The sequence below is a fragment of the Scyliorhinus torazame genome, chromosome 3 (genome assembly GCF_047496885.1).
Source record: "Scyliorhinus torazame isolate Kashiwa2021f chromosome 3, sScyTor2.1, whole genome shotgun sequence".
Lineage (NCBI taxonomy): Eukaryota > Metazoa > Chordata > Chondrichthyes > Carcharhiniformes > Scyliorhinidae > Scyliorhinus > Scyliorhinus torazame.
This window is the reverse complement of record NC_092709.1, coordinates 207309548-207335012: the sequence shown is the minus strand read 5'-3', so window position 1 is coordinate 207335012 and position 25465 is coordinate 207309548. Positions and strand designations below refer to the sequence as shown.

The 25465-nt window shown below is 50.5% G+C and overlaps 1 protein-coding gene across 6 annotated transcripts in view; it reads right to left on the bottom strand.

The window, feature by feature from the left end:
* cracd (capping protein inhibiting regulator of actin dynamics) overlaps window positions 1-24354 on the bottom strand; it is a 389395-nt gene extending 365041 nt beyond the window's left edge. For all 6 annotated transcript variants that reach the window (XM_072496811.1, XM_072496816.1, XM_072496812.1 and 3 more), the window contains exon 1: window positions 24119-24354. The gene's annotated coding sequence lies outside the window, so the exon portion shown is untranslated. The remainder of the gene's footprint in view (window positions 1-24118) is intronic.
* Window positions 24355-25465: the final 1111 nt, after the last annotated feature.

The following is a 25465-nucleotide window of genomic DNA, read 5'->3' as shown; positions in this document are numbered from 1 at the left end:
GGATAGTCAGAGGCTTTTCCCCAGGCTAGAGGGGTCAATTACTAGGGGGCATAGGTTTAAGGTGAGAGGGGCAAGGTTTAGAGTAGATGTACGAGGCAAGTTTTTTTACGCAGAGGGTAGTGGGTGCCTGGAACTCGCTACCGGAGGAGGTAGTGGAAGCAGGGACGATAGGGACATTTAAGGGGCATCTTGACAAATATGTGAATAGGATGGGAATAGAAGGATACGGACCCAGGAAGTGTAGAAGATTGTAGTTTAGTCGGGCAGCATGGTCGGCACGGGCTAGGAGGGCCGAAGGGCCTGTTCCTGTGCTGTACATTTCTTTGTTCTTTGTTGTTCTTTGTTGACTGGCTGGTATTAGTGAGGACGCAGTTTGATTGATTGGCTGGTGGCCAATGAATTGGCCCGAAAGGCTGTGCTCTGCCCGGTAACAGGTGATGATTGGATCTGATTCCACTGATACGTTTTTCAGAGTCCCATGGCTTGAGTTTGGTTTCAGTTTTAATCTTGGCAGGCCGAGGAAAGGACCTGCAATCCTTCCCCCGCCGTTTTTCTCCAGAAAAACTCAGGGCTGGATTCTCCACTGTCGGGATTCTCCATTACACCGGCAGCCCGGGGACTTCCCGATGGCATGGGGCTGCCCACAATGAGAAATTCCATTGACCGGCTGGCGAGATTGAGAATCTCAATTGTGTTTCTGAACTGGCAGAGAGCCAGAGTGAATCTATGTACAGAGTCCAGAACTGACGAACTCTCTCTCCAGAAAGGCAAAGGCAGAACCGTTTAACTCTCTCTACAGAAAGATGGAGGCCTGAATGCGAACCTCACGCTGAAGGCCCAGTTTGATGAGAAATAAGGTGTGTCTCCAGAAAGCTTGCTGTCTGTGAGTACTACATTGTCTAAACCACAGGGTTCCTGAATGAATGACTCTACAAAGAAGACCATTACGGCGTGTACCCCAGAGACCTCAATCAGCAAGCTTGCTGTGAAGAAAGAGTGCTAAAAAAAAACATTTGAAGTAAAGACTCTCATCTTTTGACCTTCATCCTTATCATTTTTTACCCCTTTCCATCCCTGTGTTTGTCTGTCCTGTGTGTGTGGGTAGGGGGGGGGGTCAGTTAAGGTGGGTTATAGGTATTAGCTTGTCGTTAACCAGTTGTATTTACTACATATTTCATGATAGTCTTTGTTATAAATAAACAGTAATCGGAACTTCCGGTTGCGGCTATGCGGAGCTAAGCCGCACGTTCGGTAGCTCCCGCTTGGAACGGACTTTTGGGCTCCTTTCAGGGCCCCCAAAGGCATTTTTTCGACATTTCTCGGTGTGGGAAGAAGACTTCAACATTCCACCGACAATGTATGGCTTGGACCAGGAGCGGGGCGACTAAAAACGTGGTGGTAAAGCCAAAGAAAGAGCAAGATGGCGGCGGGCGGGGACCAGGCAGCCTGGATGCAGTGAGCGCAGGAGCAGCAGGAGGTTATCCAGCACTGTTTCAGGGAGCTCAAGGCGGACCTGCTGGAGCCAATGAAGGCTTCTATTGATAAGCTGCTGGAGACCCAGGCAGCCCAGGGGGTGGCAATCCGCGAGGTCCGACAAAAGATCTCAGATAACGAGGACGAGATCTTGGGCCTAGCGGTAAAGGTGGAGGCGCACGAGGCGCTCCACAAGAAATGGCAGGAACGGTTTGAGGAGATGGAGAATCGGTCGAGGCGGAATAATTTGCGGATCCTGGACTTCCCGGAGGGGCTGGAGGGGTCGGACGTGGGGGCCTATGTGGTCACCATGTTAAACTCGTTGATGGGAGCGGGATCCTTCCAGGGCCCCTGGAGCTGGAAGGGGCCCATAGAGTTCTGGCGAGGAGGCCCAAGGCTAACGAGCCGCCACGGGCGGTGCTGGTGCGGTTTCATCGGTTCGCTGATCGGGAGCGCGTGCTCAGGTGGGCCAAGAAAGAGAGGAGCAGCGGGTGGGAGAACGCGGAGGTTTGAATATATCAGGACTGGAGCGCGGAGGTGGCGAAGAAGAGGGCCGGGTACAACCGGGCGAAGGCGGTGCTGCACAGGAAGGGGGTGAAGTTTGGCATGCTGCAGCCGGCACGTCTGTGGGTCACCTACAAGGATCGACACCATTATCTTGAGTCCCCAGAGGAGGTGTGGACCTTTGTTCAGGCCGAGAAGCTGGACACAAACTGAGGGTCGGGATGGGGGGTCGGTTGTGGGGATGGTTGGGGATTGTTGTTGTTGTGTTACATTTTGAGGGGGGGGGATTCTTTGTTCTTGTTTATTTTTGGTTCAGTGTGGGTGGTTAGGGTGGGTTGGGCACTGTTGTGGTTGGGTCTGTCGGGTGGGCTCTTGGAGGGGGGCAAATAAACAGTAGGGGGTGGATGGCTGATAGGGGGGATGGGGCCCCGCGAGGAGAGGGAGGCCCGAGTCGGGGGGGGAGGGGACTGGGCCTGTAAAAGGAGCTGCGCCAGAGGAGGCGGGGCTGGGCAGATGGAAAGCGCGGGCTTTTTCCCGCGCTGAAGGCTGGAGGTGGCGGGGCCGGGGCAGGGAAGAGCGGGTTTTTTCCCGCGTTTGGGATGGAAGGGGGAGGCGGAGAGCCTGCGGGTGGGTAATTGAGGGGGAGGGGAAGTCCCACAATGGGAGGAGTCGAAGGAGGGCGGGAGCAGCCGGGGTCAGCAGGAGTCAGCTGACTTGCGGGAGTGCAATGGGGGGAGCAATGCAGCTAGGAGGGGTCCTAGCTTGGGGGTGGGGGTGAACCGGGTTGCTGCTGGTCTGGTCAAGGGGGAGCTGGAGTGAGTAGAGGGGGTTGGGACAGGGGTCTGCCGCCGTGTGGAACGGGCCGGGCCTGGGGCACGGGGCGGTCGAGGAGGGGTAATGGCTAGTCGGCGGGGGAAAGGGGGAGGGTAGCCCCCTTATCCGGCTGATAACCTGGAATGTAAGGGGACTGAACGGGCCGGTCAAGCGGGCCTGGGTGTTCGCGCACCTGAAGGGGCTGAAGGCGGATGTGGTCATGCTTCAGGAGACACACCTGAAGGTGGCAGACCAGGTAAGATTGAGGAAGGGGTGGGTAGGCCAGGTGTTTCATTCGGGGCTGGATGCCAAAAATCGGGGGGTGGCGATCTTGGTGGAAAAGAGGGTGTCGTTTGAGGCGTCGAGCATTGTGACAGACAATGGCGGCAGGTACGTAATGGTAAGTGGTAAGCTGCAAGGTGAGAGGGTGGTGCTGGTCAACGTGTACGCCCCGAACTGGGACGATGCGGGTTTTATGCGGCGCATGTTGGGTCGGATCCCGGACGTGGAAGTGGGGGGCCTGATAGTGGGGGGGGGACTTTAACACGGTGCTGGATCCGGCACTGGATCGCTCCAGGTCTAGGACGGGTAGGAGGTCGGCGGCGGCTAAAGTGCTGAGGGGGTTTATGGACCAGATGGGAGGGGTGGACCTTTGGAGATTTGCAAGGCCGGGGCTAGGGAATCTTCATTCTTCTTGCACGTTCATAAGGCCTATTCCCAGATCGACTTTTTTGTTATGAGCAGGGTGCTGATTGCGAGAGTAGAGGATACCGAGTACTCGGCGATAGCCATTTCTGATTATGCCCCGCATTGGGTAGAGTAGACCTAGAGCTGGGGGAGGAGAGGGACCAGCGCCCGTTGTGGTGCTTGGAGGTGGGGCTGTTGGTGGACGAGGAGGTGAGCGAGCGGGTCCGAGGAAGCATAGAGAGATAGCTGGAGGCCAACGATAACGGGGAGGTCCGAGTGGGGATGGTCTGGGAGGTGCTGAAGGCGGTGGTTAGGGGAGAGCTGATCTCCATTAGGGCCCAGAAGGAGAGGAGAGAGCAGAGGGAGAGGGAGAGGCTGGTGGGGGAGATGGTGAGGGTAGACAGGAGGTATGCGGAGGTGCCGGAGGAGGGACTGTTGAGGGAGATGCGTAGCCTCCAGGCCGAATTCGACCTGTTGACCACCAGGAAGGCGGAGGCGCAGTGGAGGAAGGCCCAGGGGGTGATTTATGAGACCAAGGGGGAACAAGATCATGAAAACATGACAACATAGTGCGCACCCACCAAGTGCGCACCCACCAATGCTGCACAAGTCCACAATCATCACAAGAAATCAGGATAACCTTACCATGCCATGATAGGGCCCACACCAATGAACATCCCCCTCAACTCCAGCAGCGTCAACGGCCCATCATTGCCTCCTCTTTCCGTACACTAGACGACAACTACACTCATGTAGGAGCCAAGAATGGATTTCATACCCACCGTTTCAAAAACAAGAAAATACACAGAAACCCCAGTTCTAAGGGGAGTTACATACATAGAACATAGAAAATACAGCACAGAACAGGCCCTTCGGCCCACGATGTTGTGCCGAACCTTTGTCCTAGATTGATCATAGATTATCATTGAATTTACAGTGCAGAAGGAGGCCATTCGGCCCTTTGAGTCTGCACCGGCTCTTGGAAAGAGCACCCTACCCAAACTCAACACCTTCACCCAACACCAAGGGCAATTTGGACATTAAGGGCAATTTATCATTGGCCAATTCACCTAACCCGCACATCTTTGGATTGTGGGAGGAAACCGGAGCACCCGGAGGAAACCCACGCAGACACGGGGAGGACGTGCAGACTCCGCACAGTCAGTGACCCAAGCCGGAATCGATACTACACAATACAACTAAACCCCAATATAGGGCCAGGACAGAACCAAAATCATTTCAAAGAATTACGCAGAAAGGACTTGCAACAACAACATGTTCGGATTATGTCAAGCCTTCAAGGCCTCCCAAGGGAGAAAAGAAAAGAGCTAAAAACTACCAGACCTCACCCACCAGATGACATATGACAAACGTCAGGATCTCCCAAGAGAGAAAAAGGAGGAAGGAAGAACGAACACTACCAGAACTAACTCATCTGACAACAAAAGATCTGCACCTGATCCGGACCCGTGCCTCCCAGCTCCCGCCCAGCACCCATTAATGATGAGATCAGGCCACTCAATCAACACGGTATCCCACCCCCTAGGGGATAATAGGATTCTCACCAAGGCACAAAATGCAGCCCACCCCCAGGCCCCCATGAGCCAGAGAAGCAAAACCCAGCCTTCCAGGATGCCCTCCGCGAGATCCTCGGAGAGGAACATCCCAAGGCCCAAGGGGCAACAGGATAATAGTCACAGCTCCGGGTCTGGCCTAGTCCAGCACCAACTGACGTACAAGAAAAGCTGTACCCCAGGACCTCCAGCACACCCCAGAAACCTGCACCCCCACCGAGTCCGTACCTTCCCAGTCCCATCCAGGGCAGTGCACCGTCCCCACACATACTAATATGAAGAGGATAATTATTCCAGCCCCATCTAAGTGGCTAAGTGTGGGGGTGGGGTGGGGTGGGGAGAAACCCGAGGAAAAGAATAGGGTGCCCTGAGAGGGAGAGCCAATTCCCTCCACCCCAGCACAACCAAGGAAACTTCGTTCCCCCGAACCGCCAGACCAGATCAGGATAAGAACCTCATCATTCTCATCTGGATGAAGAGAAGTAAAGGAAAAAATCCCAAGGACTGGATGCCCAGCCTAGCACGAAGCGACCACCATTGCACAAAGGATACCCAGAGCAACATCCCTCCTGAACAACCCAATCATAATAATCAGTCCCACCTCAGCATGCGCCAAAACTAATCATCATGTTCTGATAGCTCAGGAGTAAATAAAGACACCCAAACGGAGGAAAGTAAAAACTTCACCTCACGAAGGTGTCAGAAGGAACACAGTCCTCCCCAGGATACAAACTCTGCCCGGGCCAATGAAAGATAAAGACACGGATTCTTAATTCAAAAAGCATTCAACTCTAAAAGAAAAACCCAACACGGATACATTCTAATTGGTGGGGGGTGGGGGGAATCTATCCTCAATCTCAGTGAGAACTGAACTAACTCTATCAACCCTATCCACCCAGCCTTCTTCATCCAGCCCCTGCTCCACTCCACTCATCCTCTTTGTGAACGAGACAGAGGGTGATAAAAACACTCCCTTTCCCCAACCACAAGGTTTATAAAACACAATAACCAGATGAGTAAAACTGTGCTCAAATCACACTTCCCAGAATTGATTCAAGATGATTTGGTACAACAGGATAATCAATGACTCAGGCCAACATGCTCACTCCCTTTTCCCTTAGGAAAGACAGCAATAAATAATTTGGCCCAACGAGTCTACTCCACCATTCGACCACGGCTGATCTAATCCTGGCCTTAACTTCATCATCCTGCCCATTCTCCATAACCCTTCAACCTATTACCAATTAAAAATCTGTTTAACTTCCCGTTAAATTTACTCACTGTCCCTGCATTCACTGCATTCTGGGGTAGTGAATTCCACAGATTCACAACCCTTTGGGGTATGAATCTACCTCTTACCATAACCTCTTGTTCTAGAATGCCCCACAAAAGGAAGCATCCACTCCACGTCTACTTTATCCATACTTTTGTGAGGGCCACGAAGAATCCAGCACGAGTTAAAGGATATAAAGAAATAACATTTATTTACAATAACATATATGTAAAACAGCAGCAGTAATTCCCTTGCTGCTCACTCCTCTCTTGCTGGTTGCAAACTGGCCAGCTTTATTTATGCAGGGAATCTGCTAATAATTTCTCTGCCCCCCTCATTGGGGAAGCTCATATTCCCAAAGGATTGTGGGATTGCCATTAGTCCCCAGCCAGTGGTAAGCAGGCAGGTTATAACATCCCTCCTTCCCAAAGTCCAAGGAATTCACCGAAGACCCTGGCGAAGGAGGGCGTCGGACTCGTTTTGCCGCAGGCCGGACACCATTTGCACGAGGCGCTGGATCGGGCGGCGTGTAACAAGACGGAGAACGGCACTTCCGTGATGAACGGCATAACGGTTGTACATCCACGGCCCGTGGGCCTGAGGACTCCCCCTCTGAAGCATCCTGTGTCTCCATCTCGGAGTCGGAGTCTGCTGCCTCCGTCATCACGGAGTCTCTATCTCCACGTGGTTCTGCAACGACCTGCGCAGGCTTTGAGTGCGGCACCAGAGGAAGATTGTGAGGAATACTCTCCAGTGTGTCTAGTCTCTGTGGCTGTAGAAATGAGCTCCGGGGGCGGGGAATCTTTGGAAGAGATGGTCTTCTGGACCGAACATGGTCTACACGCTTGCGCTGGAGACGACCCTGGGCTTGCACCTGGTAAGAGATAGGGCCCGTTCAGCGAAAGAAAACGCCAGGGACCCACTGGGCACCACCAGCAAAATTTCGAACAAACACTGGGTCAGCGGGCGCAAACTGCCGTAAAAATGTTTTTTTTTTTTTTTTAAATCGACCGATGCCGAGAAAAACCAGGGGCGGGATTCTCTGTAATCGGTGCAATGTCTGCCGACCGGCGCCAAAAGCGGAGCGAATCAGTCCGGCATCGCGCCGCCCCAAAGGTGCGGAATTCTCCACATCTTGAGGGGCCGAGCCCTTACCTTGAGGGGCTAGGCCCGCGCCAGACTGATTTCTGCCCCGCCGGCTGGCGGGAAAGGCCTTTGGTGCCCCGCCAGCCGGTGCGGAAAAGACTTTGCAGGACGGCGCATGCGTGCGAGCGTCAGCAGCCTCTCACGGCATCCCCGCGCATGCGCAGTAGAGGGGGTCTCTTCCGCCTCCGTCATAGTGGAGACCATGGCGAAGGCAGAAGGAAAAGAGTGTCCCCACGGCACAGGCCTGCCCGCGGATCGGTAGGCCCCGATTGCGGGCCAGGCCACCGTGGGGGCACCCCCCGGGGTCAGATCGCCCCATCCCGTCCCCCAGGACCCCGGAGCCCGCCCGAGCCGCCATCCCAAAGTTGGTTCAATCCACGCCGGCTGGCGTGGGTTGACAGCGGCGGGTCTTCGGCCCATCGCGGACCGGAGAATCGCCGGGGGATTCCCGCCGACCGGCGCGATACCCGCCCCCGCCGAATATCCGGTGGTGGACAATTCGCAACACGGCGGGGGCGGGATTCACGCCGGCCCCCGGCGATTCTCCGACCCGGTGGGGTGATGTTGTTTGTTCGGAAATAGTAATGCATCCGTTGTGCGTACTGGTTCCAACTTTCCAGCGCAGCATCAAAAACATCCAAATGTCCATACAGTGCATGGGGTAACAGAAAAACAACTTCCAACCTGTATCCAACAAAAATGCAGGGAGGTGGCTTCAGCAGCATAGACAGCTATCCACTTTAACCCTCGTCGCCAGTTTTGTGAGGGCCACGAAGAATCCAGCACGAGTTGAAGGACAGAAAGAAATAACATTTATTTACAATAACATATATATCCAACAGCAGCAGTAATTCCCTTGCTGCTCACTCCTCTCTAGCTGGTTCTAAACTGGCCAGCTCTATTTATGCAGGGAATCTGCTAATGATTTCTCCGCCCCCCTCATTGGGGAAGCTCATACTCCCTAAGGATTGTGGGATTGCCATTAGTCCCCAGCCAGTGGTAAGCAGGCAGGTTATAGTACATACCTTTTATCATCCTGTCTACCTCAATTTGATCTCCCCTCATTCTTCTAAACTCCAGAGAGTATAGGCCTATACTGTTCAATCTCTCTTAATATAACAAACCCCTCATCTCTGGAATCAACCTAGTAAACCTTCTCCTTTTGGCCCACTCTCCTAACCTATCTATATCCATTCATAGGGTCCTTATTTCCTTCTTGCAACTTACCATCCCACCTTTTTTTGTGTCGTCTGCAAATTTGGCTCTAGAACCTTCTATCCCTTTATCCAAATTGTTTATTTAGATTGTAAATAGTTGGGGCCCAAGGACCGAATCCTGTGGCACCCCACTGGTTACATCTTGCCATCCAGAAGAAGACTTATTTATTCCGACTCTGTCTTCTGACAATCAGCCAGTCTTCTATCCAAGCTAATAAATTACCCCAAATCCCATGTGATCTAACCTTGTGAATTAACCTTCTGGGCAGCACTTTGTCAAACGCCTTCCGGAAGGCCAGATATACTACATCCATAGGACCTCCATTATCTTCTTTGCTTGTTACATCTTCGAACAACTGTCGCAAATTATTCAAACATGATTTGCACTTCATAAACGAACACTCTTCAGCATCTCAGCGACCACCTCCAACCCTTCATGACAAGCATCAAGAATAGGATGATATAGGACCAGTGATGAGTGGGCCCTACCGACCTCTAGTGGCAAAGACAGTACGCATTGTGCACTATCAAATCAGGTGCACCCAGCCTCCAGATCAAGATTACCAAAGCAAGGCAGCCAATTTTCGAACTGAATTGGGAAGTCACCTCCCATCTCTCGCCAGGGACCGAGCTCAGGGGCACACCCCACCCAGCCCCCAGTTCCCAAACCCGTCAGGATAAATGACACACCTTTCAGCAGGATTTCAACGTCACGAAGGCGGCCCCTAACCAGGGACAATGTACTTTTCTTCTAAAAGTACCTGCAATCCTTCAAAGTGAGCTCTAACAACTTGCACCACAGAGCCGAAATGCTCAGCAAAGACAGCATCTTCGATCCACATCGTCCATCATCCAGATACACACACAGAACTGCCAAGGCAAGAGTCCGCTCACCAACAACTGCGCCACTGCATGGTGGGTCCCACCCCAGTCCACTCCAACCACCACAAATAAATGAGGACTTTAGCATTTTATCGCGGCTGTTTCTCGCAAAGAAAAACAAACAAACATGCAAGAACTTCCAGCGACACAGCCGAAGCAAAGCAGCCCAAGAAAAGGCAAATATGAAATGTGCACCAGGATGAAATGAAGCATTAAACGTCAAGCAGATCTTGCACATTCTCCTCATGTCTGCGTGGGTTTCACCCCCACAACCCAAAGATGTGCAGGGTAGGTGGATGGCCACACTAAATTGCCCCTTAATTGCAAAACAATAATTGGCTACTCTAAATGTATTTATTTTTTAAAAATATATATTTATTGAAGTTTTTTAACACAATTTTTCACCCTTACAAACAAACCCCCCCCCCCTCGTAACAAAATAGAAAGAAAACGCACAGAGCAAGATATAAACATGGTAAAACGATATGTTACAGAGCTTTGTACACTGAATTCCTCCCGTCCATGCCAGTTTTCCAGATCTTTCATGTGTTCTCTTGCTCAAATACCCCACAGGCAGACCCCCCCTTCCCCCCTCTCCTCCCTTCCCCTCCCCCCTTTCCTCCCCCTTCTTCCCCCCCCTTTCCCCCCCCTTCCCCCCCCCTTCTCCCCCCCCTTTTCCCTCCCCCCTTCTCCTCCTCCCCCCCTTCCCTTCCCTCCCCTTTCCCCCCCATCCCTTCCCTCTCCCCCCTCCCTTCCCTCCCCCTTCCCCCCCTTCCCTCCCCCTTCCCCCCTTCCCTTCCCTCCCCCTTCCCTTCCCTCCTTCCCTCCCCCCTTCCCCCCCACCTTCCCTTCCCCCCTTCCCCCCTTCACTTCCTTCCCCCCCTTCCCTTCCCTCCCCCCTTCCCTTCCCTCCCCCCTTCCCTTCCCTCCCCCCTTCCCTTCCCTCCCCCCTTCCCTTCCCTCCCCCCCTTTTCTCCCCCCCTTTCGTTCCCCCCTTCCCTTCCTTCCTTCCCTCCCCCCCTTCCCTTCCCCCCCTTCCCTTCCCCTCCCCCCTTCCCTTCCCTTCCCCCCCTTCCCTCCCCCTTCCTTCCCCCCCTTCACTTCCCCCCTTCCTTCCTTCCCCCCCTTTCCTCCCCCCTTCCCCTTCCTCCCCCCCTTCTCCCCCCCTTTTCCCTCCCCCCCTTCTCCTCCCCCCCTTCCCCCCCATCCCTTCCCTCTCCCCCCTCCCTTCCCTCCCCCCCTTCCCTCCCCCCTTCCCCCCCCCTTCCCTTCCCTCCCCCTTCCCTTCCCTCCCCCTTCCCCCCCTTCCCTTCCCTCCCCCCTTCCCTTCCTTCCCCCCCTTCCCTTCCCCCCCCTCCCTTCCTTCCCCCCTTCCCCCCCCCACCTTCCCTACCCCCCCTTCCCTCCCCCCTTCCCTTCCTTCCCCCCCTTCCCTTCCCCCCCTCCCTTCCTTCCCCCCCTTCCCTCCCCCCCACCTTCCCTTCCCCCTTCCCCCCCTTCCCTTCCTTCCCCCTTCGCCTTCCTTCCCCCCCTTCCCCTTCCTTCCCCCCCTTCCCTTCCCCCCCTCCCTTCCCCCCCCTCCCTTCCTTCCCCCCCTTTCCTCCCCCCCTTCCCCTTCCTCCCCCCCTCTCCCCCCCTTTTCCCTCCCCCTTCCCTTCCCTCCCCTTTCCCCCCATCCCTTCCCTCTCCCCCCTCCCTTCCCCCCTTCCCTTCCCTCCCCCTTCCCTTCCCTCCCCCTTCCCTTCCTTCCCCCCTTCCCTCCCCCCACCTTCCTTTCCCCCCCCTTCCCTTCCCTCCCCCCTTCCTCCTTCCCCCCTCCCTTCCCTTCCCCCCCTCCCCTCCACCTTCCCTTCCCCCCCTTCCCTTCCCCCCCTTCCCTTCCCTCCCCCCTTCCCCCCTCCCTTCCCTTCCCCCCCTCTCCCTCCTTCCCTTCCCCCCTCCCCCTTCCCCCTTCCCCCCCTCCCCTCCTCCCCTTCCCCCCTTCCCTTCCCCTCCTCCCCTTCCCCCCCTCCCCCCCTTCCCTCCCCCCTCCCCTCCCCCTTCCCTCCCCCCCTTCTCCCCTTCCCCCCTCCTTCCCCCCCTCCTTCCCCCTTCCCCCCTCCCCTCCTTTCCCCCCCTCCCCTCCTTCCCCCCCTTCCCTTCCCCCCCTCCCGCCCTTCCCTCCCCCCCTCCCCCCTTCCCTTCCCCCCCTTCTCCTTCTCCCCTTCCCCCCCTCCTTCTCCCCTCCCCCTCCTTCCCCCCCCTCCTCCTTTCCCCCCCCTCCTTCCACCCTCCTTCCCCCCCTCCTCCTTTCCCCCCCTCCTTCCACCCCCCTCCCCCCCCCTCCTTCCCCCCCCCTCCTTCCCCCCCCCCTCCCCCCCCCTCCTTCCCCCCTCCTTCCCCCCCCCCTCCTTCCCCCCCCCCCCTCCTTCCCCCCCCCCTCCTTCCCCCCCCCCCTCCTTCCCCCCCCCCCTCCTTCCCCCCCCCCCTCCTTCCCCCCCTTCCCCCCCCCCTCCTTCCCCCCCCCCCTCCTTCCCCCCTCCTTCCCCCCCCCCCCTCCTTCCCCCCCCCCCCCCCCCTCCTTCCCCCCCCCCCCCCTCCTTCCCCCCCCCCCCCGGGTTGCTGCTGCTGACCGACCTTCATCTAACGCTCCGCGAGATAGTCTAGGAACGGTTGCCACCACCTGTAGAACCCCTGCGCAGACCCTCTCAAGGCAAACTTAATCCTCTCCAGCTTAATGAACCCAGCCATGTCATTTATCCAAGCCTCCACGCTGGGGGGCTTCGCCTCCTTCCACATTAGCAAGATCCTTCGCCGGGCTACTCGGGACGCAAAGGCCAGAATGCCGGCCTCTTTCGCCTCCTGCACTCCCAGCTCATCCACTACTCCAAATATTGCTAGCCCCCAGCTTGGCTTGACCCGGGCTTTCACCACCTTAGATATTGTTCCCGCCACTCTCCTCCAGAACCCCTCCAGTGCCGGGCATGACCAAAACATATGGACATGGTTCGCCGGACTTCCTGAGCACCTCCCACATCTGTCCTCTACCCCAAAGAACCTACTCAGCCTCGCCCCCGTCATGTGCGCTCTGTGAACCACCTTAAATAGTATCAGGCTAAGCCTGGCACACGAGGAGGAGGAATTAACCCTCCCTAGGGCATCAGCCCATAGCCCCTCCTCAATCTCCTCCCCCAGCTCCTCCTCCCATTTACCCTTCAGCTCCTCTACCAATGCCTCCCCCTCTTCTTTCATCTCCTGGTATATTGCCGACACCTTGCCCTCTCCCACCCATACGCCCGAGATCACCCTGCCTTGAATTTCCTGTGCCGGGATCAACGGGAATTCCCTCACCTGCCGCCTCACAAACGCCCTCACCTGCATGTATCTGAAAGCATTTCACGGGGGTATCCCAAACCTCTCCTCCAGTGCCCCTAGGCTCGCAAACGTCCCATCAATGAACAGGTCCCTCATTCTTCTAATCCCCGCCCAATGCCAGCTCTGAAACCCCCCCCCCGTCCATCCTCCCCGGGACAAACCGATGGTTACCCCTGATCGGGGACCACACCGAGGCTCCCATTGCACCCCTGTACCGTCTCCACTGGCCGCAGATCTTTAGCGTTGCCGCCACCACCGGACTCGTGGTGTACCTTGACGGCGAGAGCGGCAGCGGTGCCGTCACCAGCGCCCCCAGACTCGTTCCTTTGCAGGACGCCATCTCCAACCTCTTCCATGCCGCCCCCTCTCCCTCCATCACCCACTTACGGATCATCGCCACATTTGCTGCCCAGTAGTAACTCCCCAAATTCGGTAGCGTCAACCCTCCTCGGTCCCTACTGCGCTCCAAAAACCCTCTCCTTACCCTCGGGGTCTTATTCGCCCACACAAACCCCATAATGCTCCTGCCTACCCTCTTAAAAAAGGCCTTGGTGGTCACGATGGGAAGGCACTGAAACACAAAGAGAAACCTCGGGAGGACCACCATTTTGACCGACTGCACTCTACCCGCTAGCGAGAGCAGTAACATGTCCCATCTTTTGAAGTCCTCCTCCATCTGCTCCACCAGTCTCGTCAGATTCAGTTTATGTAGGGCCCCCCAACTCCTGGCTATCTGGATCCCCAGGTACCGAAAACTCCCCTCCGCCCTCCTCAGCAGTAGATCGCCTATCCCCCTTTCTTGGTCCCCTGCCTGTACTACAAAAAGCTCACTCTTCCCTACATTAAGCTTATAGCCCGAAAAATCCCCAAACTCCCTTAGCGTCTGCATGACCTCCACCATCCCCTCCACTGGATCCGCCACATACAGCAACAGGTCATCTGCATAAAGCGACACTCGATGCTCCTCTCCCCCTCGGACCACCCCCCTCCATTTCCTAGACTCCCTTAATGATATGGCCAAGGGTTCAATTGCTAATGCAAACAACAGGGGGGACAGGGGGCACCCCTGTCACGTCCCACGGTTCAGACGAAAATACTCCGACCTCCGCCGATTCGCAACCACACTCGCCACCGGGGCTCTGGGCTCTGTAAAGGAGCTTAACCCAACTAATAAACCCTCCCCCGAACCCAAACCTACGCAGCACTTCCCAGAGGTACTCCCACTCTACTCGGTCAAAGGCCTTCTCCGCGTCCATAGCTGCCACTATCTCCGCCTCTCCCTCCAGCGATGGCATCATTATCACGTTTAAGAGCCGCCGCACATTGGTGTTTATTTGCCTGCCCTTTACAAATCCCGTCTGGTCCTCGTGAATCACCCCTGGGACACAGTCCTCGATCCTTTTGCCAGTAACTTAGCATCCACGTTGAGGAGCGAGATCGGCCTGTACGATTCACATTGCAGTGGGTCCTTGTCCCGCTTTAGGATCAAAGAAATCGTCGCCTCCGACATTGTCGGGGGCAGCGTCCCTCCCTCCCTTGCCTCATTAAAAGGTCCTCACTAGCAGCGGGGCCAACAGGTCTATGTACTTCCTGTAGAACTCCACCGGGAACTCGTCCGGTCCCGGGGCCTTCCCTGCCTGCATATTCCCCAAACCTTTGCTCAGCTCCTCCAACCCAATTGGTGCCCCCAAACCAGCCACCTCTTGCTCCCCCACCCTCGGGAATCTCACTTGGTCTAGGAATCGTCTCATCCCCTCTTCCCCCGCTGGGGGCTGGGATCTGTACAGCTCCTCATAGAAGGCCTTGAATGCCTCATTTATTTTCGTCGCACTCCGCACCGTAGCTCCCCTTCCATCCTTAACTCCACCTATTTCCCTCGCTGCCATCCTCTTACGGAGCTGGTGTGCCAGCATCCGACTCGCCTTCTCCCCATACTCGTAGGTCGCCCCCTGCGCTTTCCTCCACTGAGCCTCTGCCTTCCCTGTGGTCAACAGGTCAAACTCCATCTGGAGACGTCGCCTTTCCCCAAGTAATCCCTCCTCAGGGGCCTCTGCATATCTCCTGTCCACTCTTAAAATCTCCCCCACTAGCCTCTCCCTTTCCATGCCCTCTATCTTCTCCCTGTGAGCCCTGATGGAGATTAGCTCTCCCCTGATCACCGCCTTCAGCGCCTCCCATACCACCCCCACCCACACCTCCCCGTTGTCGTTGGCCTCCAAGTACCTTTCGATACACCTCCTCACCCTCCCACACACCACCTCATCTGCCAGCAGTCCCACATCCAACCGCCACAACGGGCGTTGGTCCCTCTCCTCTCCCAACTCCAGTTCCACCCTGGGCGGGGCGTGATCTGAAATGGCTATGGTCGAATACTCCGTTCCCTCCACTTTCGGGATCAGCGCCCTGCCCGGAACAAAAAAATCTATCCGGGAGTAGGCTTTGTGCACGTGGGAGAAAAAAGAAAATTCCCTGGCCTGCGGCCTGGCAAACCTCCACGGGTCCACTCCCTCCATCTGATCCATAAACCCCCTAAGCATCTTGGCCGCCGCTGGCCTCTTTCCGGTCCTAGATCTGGAGCGATCCAGTGCTGGGTCCAACACCGTATTAAAATCCCCACCCATTATCAAGCTTCCTACCTCCAGGTCCGGAATGCGCCCCAACATGCGCTTCATGAATCCAGCATCATCCCAGTTCGGGGCGTATACATTTACTAATACCACCCACGTCCCCTGCAACTTACCGCTCACCATCACATATCGCCCTCCGTTGTCTACTCTAAATTTAATTAAATAAAGTCAAGCATATCCGGAGCTCGCAAAAACACCTCTCCCGCGCTCACATCACATAACCCCACATACACCCCTTTTTTGAAAAACCTCTCAAGATTCAGCTGCAGGATTGATCTCCAGTAAGGACTGGAGCTGTTTGTCCTTATGTATTTTTTAAAAATTCAGTCATGGGATATGGGCATCACTGACTAGGTCAGTATTTATTGCCTGTCCCTAATTGCCATTGACAAAGTGTTGGTGAACTGCCTTCTTGAACCACTGCAGTCCATGTGGTGTAGATAGACTCACAGTGCTGTTCGGAACGGAGTTCCAGGATTGTGATCCAGGGAGTAAACGGTGATGTCTTTCCAAGAAGAATGATTTGTGACTTGGAGGGCTACTTGCAGGTGGTAGAGTTCCCATACATCTGCTGCCCTTGTCCTTATAGGTGGAAGAGGTTGTGGGTTTCGACGGTGGGGTTGAAGGAGCCTTAACGGGTTGCTGCAGTGCATCTCGTATTTGGTACACAATGCTGTCAACTGTGTGCCAGTTGTGGAAGCAGTAAATGTTCATAGTGATGGGTGAGTGCTGATCACACATCTGCTTTGAATAATGTCCAGCTTCTTGGGTGTTAATGGAGCTCCATTCATACCGGTAAATGGGGAGCATTCCATAAAATTCCCTATTTGTGCCTATGAGATGGTGGACAGACTTTCGGTAGGAAGGAAGTGAAGAACTTTCTGCAGACATCCTAGCCACTGGTCGGCTCTTGCAGCCACAGTATTTTTATTGCTGGTCCAGTTCAGTTTCTGATCAACAGTAACTGGCAGGATATTGATAGTGGGGATTCACCAATCATAATGCCATTGAATGTCAAAGAGAGGTGGTTAGATTCTCCCATATTTTAGATGTCACTTATCAGCCCAAGTCTGAATGTTCTTCAGGTCATGCTGCATTCAGGCCTGGACTGCTTCATTGTCAGCATACATCCCCAATTTGGACCTTATGATGGGAGGATAACCATTGACGAAGCAGCAGAAGATGGTTGAGCCTGGACATTATTCTGAGGGTTTCCTGCAGTGACGTCCTGGGGCTGAGATTACTGACATCCTACAACCACAACCTTTTCTTTTGTTCCAGGTATGGCTCCAACCAGCAGTGAGTTTCCCCCGATTTCCATTGACTCCAGTTTTGCCGATGCCAGACTTAGTCAAATGCTGCTTTGATGCCAAGGGCAGTCACTCATATCTAGAGTTTTGTCCATGGTTGGACCAAAGCTGCAAGAGATTAGGAGGCCCTGGAGAAAACAAACTGTGGACTAAGTCCCTAGAACCACCATGCTGCTAAGTACCAGGGATCCTGGGGAGGGGAGGGGAGGGTAGGGGATGCCCTCAGGGTTGTGAGGGGGTAATCTCACTGCTGACGGGTAGACCAGAGAGGAGGGAGGGCTAGAGGTCTGTGGTCCATGAGGGGAGGTATCCCCAGTCTGAAGAGAGCCTTCCAATGGAGGCACCTCAACCACCCCCACCCCTATCACCCCCCGACTCCTCGCACAAGATCGAGGGTGAGAACCTTTACTGTTTCCCACCCTCAGTCATTGCGTGCCCACCAGTCTAAAATTTAAGGCTGGGTGGGAAAAGACGCTTAAGTGATATGGGAAGGCTTCTTGTCCAAGGCCCTTCCTTCCTCACTGTAATATTGCATCTGGCTCAAGGCAGGAGGACCTTGGTGGGAATCGCATCCATACTATTTTACACTCCCCCACCACCTCAAAATAACATGGGGGAGCATAAAATTCTGGCCTAGGAACTGTTAAATTGAGTTACAACAGAAATTAAACAGTGATTAACAGAAAAACACAACCCATAGCCCCCACACATATACTCCCACACACAGACCAACAACCCAATCCGATCCAGTCAGACTATCCACCTCGACTACCACCCCCTTGACCAAAGTACCCACCCCGGCCCAACTGCCTACTTCCCCAATACCTCCTGGCCCAACTGCCCAACCCCAAATCCACCCCACTCACTCATCCACCCACCCATTCACTCACCACTTACTCATTCACTGAAAACTTTTCATATCTTTAAACGCTTGCCTGAATATGGCAGCTGATGTCATAAAAAGGGGGCCTGTCCTTTTCTTTGCCATTCTTCTCGTGGATGGCTGTGCTGAAGATTCATTGCAGCAGCCAGGACAGGAAGTCCCAACTGAAGGTCACAAAAAGATAGGACACAGCAGCCTTTACATCAGCAGCGATCACCCCAGTATCGCTACCAACCAGACGATCTTGGCCCTTCATGGTGAGAGATGACTGCACTTTGCCCAGGAAGTCTTCATTATGGCTATTTTCAAATAGAATCTGTTGCAAACAAGTTAAAGTTAGAGTGGACTACACTGTTGTTCCAGTATTCCTTTTGCAGTTCTTTGTGAAAGAGAAAACAGGCTGAAAATGCATCCCGTGCGGTTTCTTTGCGCTGTATAGTTCACCAGCAGCACTGATTGGGACAGACGTTTGGCCACTTTGACACCAATAAAGACAAAGCAGCTTAATTGATAGGCATCCCATCCATTACCTTAAACATTCACTCCCTCCACCATCAGCATACAGTGGCAGTGCTCTGCAGCAACCTGCTATGGCTCCTTCAATAGCACCTTTCAAATCCACAATATCCACCACATAGAAGAACAAGGACAGCTGATGTACGGGAACACTTGCAAGCTCCTCTCCAATTCACACACCATCCTGAACCTTCCTTCACCATTACAGGTTCAAAATCCTGGAAGTCCATCCCTAACAGCACTGTGGATGTGCCTACACCACATGGACTGCAGCGATTTAAGAGGGAACCTCACAACCACCTTCTCAAGAACAATAATGAATGGACAATAAATGCTGGCCTTGCCAATGATGCTCACATCTTAAGATTGTTATGGGCCAGGGTTTAACAACTCCAAAATGTATTATTGAATCTACCTGACCTATAAAGTTTTATTGAATTTGGCTAGGATGAGCACATTAGCCTTCCTTTCAGTTGTTATTCAACAGACTTAGGCATTTTTAATCAAAAAAGCAAGCTTTATTCTAAGAACCTAGTTAACATTTGTTAAATACACACAGCAAGAATTGTTATCAATTACAAACATAAAGACCCCACACAGCTACAGTAATCTATGTATAATCCTGAATGAATTCTCCCTTAACTGTTCAATTCAATAACAAACTCCAAGTAAAACTGGAAACCACTTTTCAAAGGTGTGGCCCAGCACACAACATTCTCGCTGGTATAAGATTGTTGTTATTGATACTCTGTTCCCCTTTTCAAACAGTAGATTTGAATTCCTTCCAGAAAGCAATTATCTCTTTTAATTTACCAGTCTGGAACAACTTTTTAAATGAAGATAGAGAAAGACACTTCTTTCAACCTGTGCTGTCCGAACCAGTCCAAAACTCAAAGCGAAAGTAAAAACTCACAGAGCTACAGCCCAGCTCCACCCATACACAAGACATGACTGAAGCCATGTGATAAGACAAAAACCTTTCTTAAAGGGGCACTCCCATGGCAAGATTGAATAAAAAATGCCTTCAATTACAGAGAATGGTACATAACATAAACAAGATAAACAAGGAAAGTATATCTATCTTTTCTCAACAACAAACTCCAATGAAGGATTCTTTAAAAATTCAACATTATTTTCATGACATGCTACTTTTTGTTTCAGATGAACAAGGAATCATCAGGATGAGCAACACAATAATGTTCTTCAATACAATCTACAAATATAATGAATTAAAAAGTTTTCCAAACAATAGTGCAGTTTAAGTGATCAGAAGTAAATGGGAATGGATTGAGAGTAATTCTGATTTTAATAATAATGATGAAAACAATATTGAGTAAATTTAACTGTATGATTATCTGAACATTGGAATTATTCACTAAACTACCTTCAAAGAAGTTGATTGTTTGCATGTGATCTTTTTAGACTAATCCTACTACACTTGTCTTTCCTTAAGATGACATTATCCTTTCAGCCCAAGAAGAATGCTTTCCTTTGAGACCAACTTTATAGATTTCACCGGTGACAATGTAATAATCATTATAAATGGTTGTGGCGTCATTGCTACCCTCTAAGAGTATTTGCACAAAGGCTCATACTCAGTGTCGAGGTGAGAGAAGGAACTAGATTAGGTTCCTACAATCTAGCCATGTTAGTTAATACAGGCTCTTGTAATCATCGGTATCGATACTTTTGCACTTTTACAACAAATTCAATCTTTTATGTTAACACACAGTGCAGTATATACCAGCATACAATAGTAGAAATGTTCTCTTTCGCTGACTTCAATTCTCCACATTAAGGCTGCAAATTGAAACATCTACCTGTCAAAAACTAAACAACCTAAATTCTTCTCTCCAAATGTTTGAAGTTAAGTTTGTAATTTAAATTTAAAATTCTGTGTTCACTTTTCGAATCCCAGTCCTACTAGCACCTGATATCATTAGACATGGAATACGTACAGTGCATGAGGCAGCCATTTGGCCTATCGAGTCTGCACCGACCCTGCAAAAGAGCACCCTCCCTGACCTATTCCCGTAACCCCACCTAACCTGCACAACCTTGGACACTAAGGGGCAATGTATCATGGCCAATTCACCTAACCTGCACATTTTTGGACTGTGGGAGGAAACCTGTGCAGACACAGGGAGAACATGCAGATGCCACACAGTCACCCAAGGCTAGAATCATAGAATGTGCATTGCAGGAGGCCATTCGGCCCATCGAGTCTGCATTGGCCCTTGAAAAGAGCACCCTACTTAAGCCCATACCTCCTCCCTATCCCTGTAACCCAGTAACTCCACCTAACCTTTTGGGTACTAAGAGGCAATTTAGCATAGCCAATCCACCTAACCTGCACATCTTTGGATTGTGGGAGGAAGCTGGAGGACCCGGAATAAACCCACTTAGACACGGGGAGAAAGTGCAAACTCCACACAGCCACCTGAGGCTGGAATTGAACCCGGGACCCTGGAGCTGTGAGGCAGCAGTGCCACCATGCCGCCCACTAAAGGCAGCACTAAGATTAAGGCCACAAGAGAAGATGACTCCTTAAAAGTTTTGTTCAAATCGACACATGCAGAATTGGTCAGGACAGACCCAACAGGCCTAAAAATAGATTCAGAGTCATTATAACTAAGAGGGCAGCCAATAGCAAAAACTTCTCCAAAGCAACCCACTCTCACATCCCCTAGAACTTAAACTTTTAGTATCAGTCACGGACTGAGACCTGCCAAAGACTGGTCCACAAAGAGAGCAGAGACCTTGGTACCATTCCCAAATGCCTGGTGTCAATATGGGAGAAAATGATGGCTCTTCGTGGCCTTTTGCTGCTTTCCTCAGTACGACTGAAGCAGTGCCATGTCCTACACTTATGAACAAAAGCAAGTGTGATGATGCATGTCTGAAGCACAGCACAGCACAGGCATGATGCTACCTCATTCACTCAGAGATGCCGCTCTGGTATAACTACACCCCACCCCCCACAGAGGGGGAAATCTGGATCCTTGGGGTACCTGTGAGCTGTACTGCCACCAACTTGTGCACGGGTGAGCAAAAAAACAATATTAGTCTGATGAATACAATGCATTTTACAAAGGGGAAGGCTCTCCAAGGTGCTTGGCATCCAAAGAAGAGTTCACAGTACAGGGTGCCCAGGAATCGAAGCTGGGATTCTGGTGCTATAAAGCAGCAGTGCTAGCCACTGTGCCACCATGCCACCCATGAAGAAAGAATGTCACTAAAAGTTATTTCCACAAAGAAAATGGTTAATTCCTGAAATAGAACTAGGTTGAAGTTCACTGCCACTTCCAGTGATTCTCTAAACTCAATCAGTTTGCAAGACATTCTGAATTAAAGCACAATAATTTAAAACCGAAGAGATGTTCAGATCAAGGAAAGGACGCTCTGCCCATCAAAGGTCATCCCTTTAGCACAATAACTAAAGGAATTACTTTTGTAGCCTTTAACTGTACTTTGAACAACTCTAATGCTATTGTCTCAATTACTTTGATTATTTTAAACATTTAAATCAATTGGGTGTATTTTATCTGTTGCAATATGAAAAGATTTTTATCTTTTACAAAAGTCCTTCTTTTTATCTCTGTTACTTGACGAATATTTGCCCATCAGTACTGACAAAACACATACTCCTGACATTTGCAAACGGATGAATCATACATCAGCTCCAGAAAATATATTTAAGTCTTCTGTTCAGGTAAACCCCATTTTTTACACCACCAGATTAGTTTTCAAGATCTTTCTTGCCAAAGATATTAAGTTTTCAATTTTTATTCAATATTCAAAATTTTTCTGAATCTTCAAAATCTTAACAGATAAGTTGTATGTATCAATTCAAGCCTTATTGCAAACATTTCTGTTTATTTCTACATTAGGTGTAGGTGCCACACAAATAAATTCATTCCAACTGCATTGTATATTATGGATTTACAAATGACAATAGAAAGCAAACAATTCATGGCAAAAGAAAACGCGAAGAAGCAAAGCAGTGGCAAAAGAACTGAAAAATTAGGAAGTGAGCTATGAACATTTTCCCTATTTTATTTTGCAATGATAAAAAACAATGGGCATATTATATATCCTTAAAACAAATGTATTTGTTGAATCTCTAAATATATTTTAATGCTTTAGCAGCTATGTGGCTTCTTTTTCACAGTTCACACCATGAATGCTAAACATTATGACGTGCTCCCAGTATAACACAAATCTTTAAACAGTAGGGTAGCATTCTAAGCAACACGGCAAAGAATTCTTGACCTGCCAAAATGTTGTTGTCCCAAAAAGCAGTGTAAAATTGTGATTCTAACTTGTCATCTGATTTGTTAATAAACTGAGATTTTAACAAAATAGGCAAATATTTATAGTCTAGCCTACACTCTCATGCACACAACCAATTACTGAGTTCATAACATTCTTGGCTTCAAAATGGTCCTTACAAATGATCAACTATTAGTTTCAAATATTTTTTAAGTAAGTCTGCACTGCAAACTACTCTATGAACTGGACTCAATACATTCTAATAAATTATCCACTAATAATTTACATTAGGATGAATGATTAAATTGGCCTTTACAATAGCCTATTCATTTGGTGGTGTCTCCTGGGGTGTCATGGATGTACGTCCTACTATGATTTCTCCTTTGAACTCGTATAATTCAATGATTGTAGATAAGATGGATTGGTTGCATTCAATAACTGATCCTATGTCCAGCCCTACTAGTTAAGAATGATCAGTGTTTCAAGGGCATAATATGTTATTTTATTTTGTGTGCATTCTAAAATATTGTTAGGGAGAATGCTAAAGAATAAGATGGCAACACAACAAATCATTCCTTTTGTGGCAGTTCACTCTGGTGTTTGATTATGAGTAATATACTGAAAGATGTGCAATCATTATGCTCTCTGAAATCTGTGAATGCAAGATATTTAATGTTACAATAAAGAAAAAAAGCTGTTTAAAGATGGCTGAGTTATTTACATATCTTGTCATCCTCTTAGAATCTAGGTCTGTGTCTGCATATAGTAAAACAACTGGAAAGCTGCCTGTTGTCTACTTAGTCAATCAGGCAATGCACTTTTACCGCACATGACTACTACAGATTCATTCCCATCTACATTTAATATTAATTATAAATAGACAAGATATCAAAGGATGGTGCCTTACAACAACTGACCGGCTCTTAGCAAAACCATATTCTAATTGGAAAAGCTTTCATTTTGCTTTTTGTTGTGGTAAAGGGGACATATTCTGGAGCAAGAGAAATATTCATTCAGAACAGAGGAGTGAATCTTCCACTGGACAAAATGGGCAACATGTCAAGCAATAAAACTGCACAGCTCGTGTCAAATACAAAAGGAAAATTGCTGTTAAATTATGCTATTTGAAGCTGACGGGATGCTTTTAAAACGCCCTTTTCCCCAGCGGCACCGATTTGAATCGCATATCCATTGCTCCATGTAAATGAGTCAGCGATCATTAAAAACAGAGGTGGTAAGATTTTTAAATCTCCAAAAATGCAAAATCTAACACAGTAACCTTGGATATGAAACCGCATTTTCTATGTGTGTACATATATATATAAATCACATTGATACATCGCTGTGTTTTACTGGGCGATCCACCTCCTGGTTTTTCACGATTTACGGTGACTGAGAAACTGCCTTTTCCTCTGCTTGACCTTTGCATCGCTTTGTCAGTTACTCCTGCTGCCTGTTTTTGCACGCTATCAATAAACACCATGGCTAACACATACATAAACCTACAGGAATTGTCATCACAGTAAACCATAAAACAGAGCAACATCATCCATCATTTACGCGAGGTTTCATATCAAGCAGCCATACCTTACATCTAATTCACCAGTTCAATCCCTGATCACATTTCTCTTCTGCGTTGATCGCTGCACGTTATGGCGTTTCTTTTGTTGTTGTTGTTGCTTTGGGATGTGCCAGAGTAGAGGATGATGTGCAGTCCAGCGGTTTGGGTCTATTCCGTCTCCATTGCTGCTTCTGCTGAGGGAGGACCAGAATGTGGCAAAGAGCTGTCTCCTGAATAATCCCACTCTCCCTATTTGGACCATTGATCAGCCCTTTCTCCATCCACGTGGGGGGGGGGGGGGGGGGGGGAGGTGAGGGGAGCTGCTCCTGCCTGCAGTCAGGCAATTGCTTCTCATCGAGTATTTCAATGGAGCTGCTCTCCCCTGACAAGTCAGAGAATCAATATTCAATGCAATTGTTAAACTTTGCACACTTGCAAAACGTGTAGATTACAATTAGGATGCCTTACGAAACGAATCGTCAATTCCAGCAAAAACATCCTGTTCTACACGAGTTTACTAAGTGGGTAAATGTTCTGTTACTTTTTATAAGTGTATTTACTCAAGTTACTCCGCCGCAAATGAAACCATAACCAGAATAAACATGATTAAATTTTCTATTACCGGATCTAAAATGTCCACTTTATTCTTAGCTCTATTTTTGTTTATTTTTCCATTTGTACTCGGGAGGTGGCTCGCCAAGAAATATTCCTAGGCAGAATCACCTGGGTTCCCAGGTTCAGACCAAGCACCGACCAGCCAGCTGATCGCTTTCAGCAGAATACCACCCAAGGACATTAACACCCCCGTCTGGCTTCATTCATTTTCACGCTGCCCCCACCTAGCGGTTAAACCTGCAGCTCACGAAACTCTCTCTTGCTCCATCACCTCCAGTAACCCCGGGCGATGGCTCCGAGTGACACAGGGCGTGGTCAATAATGACCAGCCAGCGGTATGTGTACTGGGGTCGCCCAGTCGGATGCGACTGAAGCGTGGAGAGAGTGTGCATGAAGATATTTCAGTATGGAGAGTTTCCCGGGAATCTTTTCCGCAATCGTTTCGTCTTAATATTAAGCAAAAAACATAAAAATACTGGACAATCCCAGCAGGTCTGGCAGCATCTGTGGAGAGCGAAGGGAGCTAACGTTTGGAGTCTGGATGACCCTTTTGTCAAAGCTCATCTTAATATTAACACTGCTTTTGAAACATGTTACAATTCTTTCACAAGATATTCACAGGCAGCCGGCCACATCATGTGTGTTCGGACTAGAGCGATTCAGCTGAAAACTGGGAAAAAATACACTTTTCAATGGGTATTTTAAAATTGGAACTAAAAACAGACGGCAAAAGGCACCAGACACACTGTTACAATTTG